The 8,574-nt window shown below is 42.2% G+C and overlaps 1 long non-coding RNA gene across 1 annotated transcript; it reads right to left on the bottom strand.

Moving 5' to 3' along the window:
• Positions 1 to 2,274: 2,274 nt before the first annotated feature.
• LOC125945377 (uncharacterized) lies at positions 2,275 to 6,290 on the bottom strand. The gene is made up of 3 exons (XR_007466861.1): positions 6,234 to 6,290; positions 5,035 to 5,106; positions 2,275 to 2,510 (listed from the first exon to the last, which is right to left on the bottom strand). It is a non-coding gene; the product is annotated as an uncharacterized LOC125945377 (long non-coding RNA).
• Positions 6,291 to 8,574: the final 2,284 nt, after the last annotated feature.

Below are 8,574 nucleotides of genomic sequence, written 5' to 3'. Positions count from 1 at the left end.
GGCTCATCAGACTATGATACGAGCAAGGCACACTGAGAAAATGAACCCATAATGTTGCCGTTACCAAATATGACTCTAAATGGTCGTTTAGTAAATAAAGCACAGGCTGCGCGCCACACGCAAGCCCAGTCACAGCGTAAGCTGTTGGAGTGGCTCAAGAGTAGCTCCAATTTCGGCAACACGCACACCAGGGTCTTCGCGACAAAGTCTCTTCACTGTTTTGATGAGCAACGATCTGAACTTCAGCCCGGAGTCACCGGCAAGCTGCGGCTTGTAATGCTCTCTGCACAGCAGTCTGCTGAGCCCGATGATGCTGGTTGTAGGCGCGCACGCAGTTGTACGATTCGCTTCTTGAGCAGCAGTTCGTACCTTGCGTGGAGACGCCATAACGTGTATCGAAGACGTATCCAGAATACATGGCGCACATTTCACACCGGAATCGCGTTCATTGCGCACCTTTTCTGAATCGCATCTCGTCGTCTGCGCCTGCGCACACTTTGTTTGCGGGCGCCTTACCTAGATGGCGCCACCATACTGGCGGAGGCTCGGGTCGTCTGCGCCGGTGCGCCTGCCTAGGGAGCATTTATAGGGCATTTTCCGCTGCCGGGTAGCAAGCGCTTGCGTAGCTCAGTGGCAGAGTATCTGGCTCCCACGCAGTGGCCGCGGCTTTGATCCCGGATTGAACCGGGTATTTTTTTCGCCTTTCCGGCGATAGCAATTACGGTTCCCAACGATGGTGGCGGCGGTGGCCGTGGCGACGGCTGACACCATCGCGAAGCGAAACAGCTATTGGAATTATCCCGTAACAGCTTACGCTGTAAAACATGCTACTGAGCCTTTGGCCGAACATAATATCTGCAATGAGGGCCATCAAAGCTTTCTCGAAATTTTAAAACCTTGTGCTTAACGGGCGTTTATGACTTTTGCGGGCAGTTATGAATTCTTTAGAGTTAGCGAAACAACTGGCACTCTTTAAACTACACACGCTTATTATCAATAAGATTTCCTCTACATGCCTAAAATGACAATGGCGTGGCACGTTGACTTGTTTGAGGGCTTTTTACAAAGTCCTTGAGCTGTTTGTAAATGGAGCTTGCAAAGCTCTGAAGAGAGTGTATAAATTATACTTTACTAAGGGTCTTATTATTCTAGTCAGCTTAGGCTTTTGTAATAGATCTTCGACAACGTACTCGTAGTTTAGCGAACTATGACCATCCCGTATTCTGGAAAGCTATATCAGGAAAGCTAACTATTCTCATTATATAACGACTAGAAAAAAAAGGATGAAAGTGTATTTAATACCCATTTTGCAAGAACTTCATATTCAAAACACTTGAAATTTTAGCACATGTCGCCAATGTTATGAAACCGATTTTATATAATTCTTTAATATATATCTCTTCTATTTCTCCCAAGGCAGCGGGGAAACCCTGGAAATGTTTTTAGAAGCATCTCTAAATTATTAGGCTTTACTTAACCTAGACTACTTACTTTGCTATTACATGTCACTTAAGAAGTCCATTATTTCCATATAGAGAGATGTTAACTGCGCTACCGCAGACGCTGCCATATTTAATTTCGTGTTGACACATCCATTGCTTGCGTCTGCCTCCGCCCGTCACCACCATTCCTTCTCTTGACTATATTTGCGCACCGCATCCAAAAAATGCCCCTAAATTTCTCTAAACCCAATATCAGTATTCTAGTTCATATAGCACACCGTGAAAACATAAAATAGCGTTTTTGAGTCTTTTGAAGTGCATAGACATCTTCGCTGTAAAAAAATAAATAAAAATAAAATAGAAAGAATATTGCAAAGTCAATGCAGGGAAAGCTGCCGCCAAGGTTTTCTGTGTACAACAGGAGGGTCGTTAGAATAGTCTTCTTCATCACCTTGCTGTGCATCGTCTTCGGCGTTTGTTTGAAAAATATTTCATGGTCACTGGATTTAAGCCATTGCTGTCGCCGGCGCCGTCCTGTGGTCGTAGTTGTGCCATTTCTTTAACCATCGTCACCATACACATAAGGACCTGCCATACACAGACACATTGCACTATCTCACAACACTTACGCATACGATCGACAGTACCCATAGCGATAGAAACCATTGCGATATTGCTCATTTCGTGAGAGCATGGCATATGCATACAATTTTTCGAATTCTTTTATGTTGATGTCTTTCTAAGATTGTAGCTCTACATGCCGAAGCTCACACTTCGAGCATGCAGGAATAAATGATAGCCAAAATCAAGAGACAGTTCCATTCAACTTTATTCAGTTTTTGTAGTGCTCAGTTCTGGCAAGACGTTTCATGCTAATCCTCCAATATCAACGAGTAACGTTACCGCGATGGTACTTTCCTGACATCCCGAAAAGTTAAATCATACAACCCGGCATCTTTCGAGATACGTAGAAAGATAGATACATTGCCCTCTCACGCAATATCCCACGCGGCAGACATAAGAGTAGCTAGAGCGATAAGTGTCATAAGTTGGTCGATGGTGAGTAATCTGCAAAAAAGACAGGTTGGAATATTAGACCGATTATACAGGAGCTTTACAGTTTGATGTGGCATAAATGCTAAAAATGCTAAAATGCTAAATGCTAAAAGATAGCGTATGCTAACTTTAAAACATGAGCGAAACAGTAAAGCGTTTTGAAGAAGCAAAGCTCAAAACCTACAATAAAGAAAAATCGAAGGAATGAGCACACATTTGCTGCTTTGTATGTCCATTTCTGGGCCGTTGTATCTCCTGCCAGAATTTCGCTAACGGTTTGACAATATAGGCTCAAGGTCTTTTGGGCCCCACCGCTGGCGCCAGTGCCCGCTGGCGTAGTCGCAGTAATGCCAAAGCACTTTACATCTTTATAAAGAATAAAACAATTGTCCAGTGTCTTCTACGGTTTCTAAACCCCGGTCGCACGTAGTGCCAGCTGGAGTTTTTACTTCTCAGCTATTTTACTCTTTTCCTACATGGTATTTAACGCATCATGTATAATAACACGTGTTCTTCAATGCTAGCCAGCAGAAAGATATTGCTACTGGTGACCGCGGTCATGCTACAATCTACATTAACTGGCTGTCGCAACGCTCTAAAAGCACATAAAAGCCTGCACCATACTAAAGAAATATAAATGAAGTCAGCTGCTAATGTGGAAAGCGCAAAAGAGAACAGGACTAAGAAATAGCTGCTTCTGAACACTTCTCCAACTGAGAACACTACTTCAGCAATGAATGAAATGTTATTCTCGAGCCGGAATATTTTTTATGAACGTTTACTCTTTATGATGCCCCATGAAAGTACGTTTGAAGCTTTTGCCAATGTTATTAATGAAAAAGATGATAAAGCTGGTGAGCGATGACTAAGCACGATTTACAACTCATCAAAAACCAAAACCAAATTGATCAAATTTAACTTAAGGCAATAGTATGATGTCAAGGCATGGTCAAAAAGAGAAGAAAAAACCCGTTTCCTTCCACTTAGTCGTTCCTGGCGATCGTCAGCGTTCTCAAAAACAAGGTGACGTGGATTAGAGCCTATATTTAGGAAAGCTCTCGAGCGAAGGCGACCCAAAATTATTATGCCTCAAATTCCGGCGCCAAAATTCAGAACGGAGCATTGGGAGACCTGGCTCGCCAACGAGGAAAAGGAGGCCCAAGAAGGACTTCTCGACCAAGCCCGGCGGGCTACTGAGATCAGTGGAACTATAGACTAGGGGCCACACCCACCTGCTTGCCCAGCCCTTTCCTTATGCAATAAACGTTTTTTTTTCGATTTATATAATTTCTTCTTCTTGATGACAGATTAGTCACGAATTTGGTTTTTATAGTTCGCATGAAAAGTCAGAACAGTGCAAGACTTCTTGCTTAAATATTAACGCCAGCTATGACGTCACTGTTTCGCATCATGGGTGAAACTAAATTTTTTTAAATATTTTCATTAGGTTCTTGACCCTAGCTATTATTAAGCTTCTAGGAATTTTAAGAATTATACAAATATAAGAAATTTGCAGAAAAACCAATCCTAATATAAATGAGCTTATAATCGATTGTAATTCAAGCACGTCGATTGTGACAATAAGAGAAATAAGAAATATGCAGAAACAATGGACGATGATTGTTAATGTAAGCGACGAATGAACGAGCAAGCGAGTCCGCCCCTCCCGCTTCTTCTCGCCCTCCCCACAAACTGGTTTTTCCGAGTGCACGCGTCCTCAGCTCTTTCCCTCGCCTTCTCTCGACCCTTGGCTTCTCCGACCCCCGACCATCAGTCACCTATCACGACCCACCACCCAGAAAAACAACCATAGAGCCAAGGGAAGATTTTTGTTTTGTTAAACAAAACCATTTAGATATGAGAAATGTAATGCGAGGCGAAAAAAAAAAACTTGTAACGAATTCTGCAAAATGAGCAATTATACTGGAGGTGAAGCGTCTACATTGTGTGAAATTCTACTCCTCTATTACCCAGAACACCCTTGAAAACGGTCAACGATACTTATGCAAAATACGTCAAGAAAGTTATAGGGATTACCACCTTTCGTGGCAGGCAAAGCTTATTTGGAGATATGAAGCTTTCATTGTGAGTAGGGCTGGAAAGAATAAATGGCGCACGAACAACAGTAACGTTATTGAAAAAATTTGTTTCCTTAAGAAAACAATTGCTGCAGAAAACACAGCCTCAGAGAAAGCATTGGACTAATTTTGAAATCGTCAGTAGGCCTCATATTTTTGCAAGCTGAGATAGTGTTAATGGCTTATTTACCTGCATCTTCTTCTGGCTCAGTTGTGCGTTAACTTTAAAAGTAAATGAGAGTTGCCCACTGTAAATTAACAATACAGTGACAAAAACAGGTTGAAATTATCAGGGGAAAACGCAGGGCTGAGCAGTCTGACACCCTGCTGATACTAGTTTAATTTTATTTCATTTTTCTGTAAAGTAATAACCCGCCTACTTGGTTGCACTACACGAGCGCTATGAAGCAATCACTATTTAAAGACTGAACACCAAAAGAAATCGTGACTCATCTTACCACGGCGCAATGTTCACCAGATTGAAGAGGTTTCACCACGCCGTCGCATTCAGAGCGGCATTCAGTACGCAGCTGCATGTGGACAATAATAAATTTATTCAATACCGGTTGAAGAAAGAGAAATTCATCTACAGTGAAGAACTAAATTACACCAACTGCATAAACGCACTCAACGCGATAAAACACAAGGTCAAATAGACGGCGGCACCTATTGTGCACTATTAACAACTCATTTTTTAGCACGAAAACAAGGCACTTGTGTGGGAGTCTTGTTGAAACGTGCTCGCGTTTAATGAAACAGTCACCTCCCCAGAAGCTGCTCTCGAATGTAAAAGGAAAAAATACATTTCCGGAGGCGTACCGAAGAAATGAAAACTCGGATGGCATGCAGTACATGCACAGTCTATAGCATAACATAAAGAAAGTAGCGAATGGTTATTTGCGCATGTTGTGCTGTGTGAACACGCCGTACATGCGTGCCTGTTACTGTGGCTTTTAGGCAGCGGACAGAAATGGGGATGTTTCTTCTACAAACAAGCAAATTCCTACGTCACGTGTGCCACGGGCAGTAATTCCGCTGACCTGCTGAATGTTTTAACGTAGGCTAAACTAGTTGGTGTCTCACTGATCTCACAATGCATTCATCATGACGTGTCAGCCGGGAAGGAAGAGGTGTTTCTGCCTAGCAGGTGCATATCTTGCTGCTCGTCCTTGCGCTTACGAGACGCCAGCATTTCGGCAAAGTGCCGGACACTGTCGAGCGAGAACTAGCAGAGGCGACTTTCATATGCTAAATTCATACATTGCATCTGTGATAATACAATCAATATCTTTCCATAGGAAAAGCACCAGTGCTAGTTAAGGAACTAGAGTTTAGCTATTGTTTTTAAAACGGTAGAAAGAAGCAGCTTGGCAGGTTGATGAATATGTAAATCATCTAAATTGCTTTAAGTGCTGCTTTTACCTTGTGGGGGTGACTTATGGGGAGGCGATCGTTACATTATGTGCACAAGAGTATCAAGGAGACACCCACATGTGTACACTTTCTGCTTGAAAGAAGTTTCCTATTCATAGCCTACGTCCATTCTACTTTGTCTGTATGCCTCTGAGTTCTTATCATCTTTACCTGTTCCAAAAAAGTACAGCAAACTACATAAAAGCATCTTGATGTAGAAATAATAAGGTTTCTTTTAACGTACGTATATTCCTTTGTCCAACAGCATTGTACCGCAACTGGGAGAATGCAAGCGGGTTCCTGAAAACGGACGAAGTTTCAAATCAGTAAGAACGTACAAGTGGTAGTAGATTTATTTGTATACTGGTTTGTAAGATGACTAAGAAAACTTTTGTTGGGACAAAGAAATAACTGAACGTTTCATTTGTGAAAGCACCTAGAGCACTGCTGTGTCACACAAATGGAAGCTTGGGCAGTATGCTTCTACTTAAAAACACTTTGAAATGAAAAGTTATGAAATCCTCCGATGATAAAACAGCTGGAAATTGTACAATTTAGTTAATGTAAATGGTTGAGCGCAGCGCGTAGCCAATAGACGAATAAAAGGAGACGAGACGCATGCACTCAAAAAAAAAGGGAACGTTTATTAACGCCTCCTATTGGCGTTAGCGCCTCCCCTGATTCCCTAGCAAAAGACAGCTAGCTGCAAGCAATGGCAAGAAAGGCAAATCAGACAAGATTTTTGAAAATGAGGCAGAGAACAAGGGAATCAGAATAAGGTATCTAGGGGAGCCATGGATGCCTTTCCATGAAAAAGAAAGGTTTCACTCGTGTAAGCCAGCCATCACTATTATTGCTTGGGTGTGAAGTATCTTCGACAGATTTGGGTTGACGGCACATGTATGTTAGGTTTGGTTTACATGGCTCTCGCTCCTACCTAACCTGAAGCCGTTATTGCTGTCTGCCTGGAGGATGAGGAGTGCATTTTAATGAACAGAAAGGAGGACCTGTCTGCCTGGTTTGCGTAGATGTTGTCGGCCTTGCTTTCTTGCCACTGACATTAAATTAGGGATAACGTGATACGGTCAGTATATAGTTCTGTATTTTCCTTTCTCGCAATAAAATTTGAGCCGTTAGTTCAGCGCCGAGCTTGTCGTTTCTTCTTATTGGTGTCTCTTGCGCTGCGTCCAACCATGAGTATTTGAACATTAACTACCATAACTGAACACTTGCTATTAGCAAAGTAATTATCGCTGTGTATTAAAAAGTGCCACTGCCTGTCATACTCCATAAGTATTTTGTAGCGCACTCTCGTATTTTGCCCGTAAAGTTACGTACGTTTTGGGTGCCACGTCATATTACGTTCACCGCGTCAGTAATATAGCTGCGTGAAATACTAATAGGAGAACACATGGTTAATATTTTTAAAGAAAGCATGCATACTGATACGCATCCATAGTATATTCTTCGAAATATGTACATTACGTTTCAGTCTTCCATGTCGGCTATTTGGTCTAACTTTCTCCCGATCAAGAAGAGCTCTCAGGGTGCTATAACAAAAGGAGATGCTACTGGATATGTTTCCATACTTCCTAATGTTACTCAAACAATCGGATCCCCAGAATGATGGAACATGTCTTAAATTCTATGTACCTCTAACACATCATCCCAGGAAGAAGACATGGTGTTACTTACATCCAATGGTTTTTGCAGACCATTTAATGCTGGATCATTGCGTAGAACGATCGCAGAATGGATTACGTGGTGCTCAACGGTAACGAAGCAGTCAGTCGGTGCTGGCATCACGGCGGAGAGCAGAAATGCCGAATATTTTTTTTCGCCACCATGAGTGAGGATCCATCAACACGAAGCTGAACGCCGGACGGGCCACTAGGATATAGCGCAACCTGCCCTCTCAGGAACTACCTTGGGCTGTTAACGCCTACAACACAAAAGGTGATCACTACACTGAATTTATTCTGGAGGCAGTGGCAGGCACACAGAAAATACAGTATAGTTTGTATAGTCTGCTATATGCACTACGTTTAAGTCGTAAGTTTTCTGCACTATCGCACTTGTAGAATAGGAAACGCTCACATGTGATACAGTGTTTGAAAGAGTTGGCACAAAAATAGGGCAAATATTAGCGATCAGAAGGATAGATGTCGATGTCAGGTCCTAACAAGTAAGACTCACAAACGTGTTAATTAGTAAATCTAATGTCATTGGTTGACGAAGACGGTTATTTGCAGTCGCACATGTCACTATGGACAAATCAGTTGTCTGACATAGGAACACCACTATGACGGCGGTGGACAAAATAATTTGACCCGACTGCAAAAGAAATTATAACAGAATGTTGTACAGGGCGCGTTAGAAAGTTTGTATTATGGGTATCATGAACATTGAATAGGTGCACATAATAGGCCCTAAAATTGGAGGCACCTCTCTCAAGTTCTTGTGCAATATAAAGTTTGTTTTTCTTAGCATCATGCCGCACTGATAGGGCAATTAAACAAAATGATAGCTTCAATCATCAATGAAAGTTCGAGCTGCTGTGCGCTTTCTGCATTTCAAGGGACACA

This window comes from Dermacentor silvarum, chromosome 5 (assembly GCF_013339745.2).
Source record: "Dermacentor silvarum isolate Dsil-2018 chromosome 5, BIME_Dsil_1.4, whole genome shotgun sequence".
NCBI classification, from domain to species: Eukaryota; Metazoa; Arthropoda; class Arachnida; order Ixodida; family Ixodidae; genus Dermacentor; species Dermacentor silvarum.
This window is presented reverse-complemented; position numbering and strand designations above follow the sequence as displayed.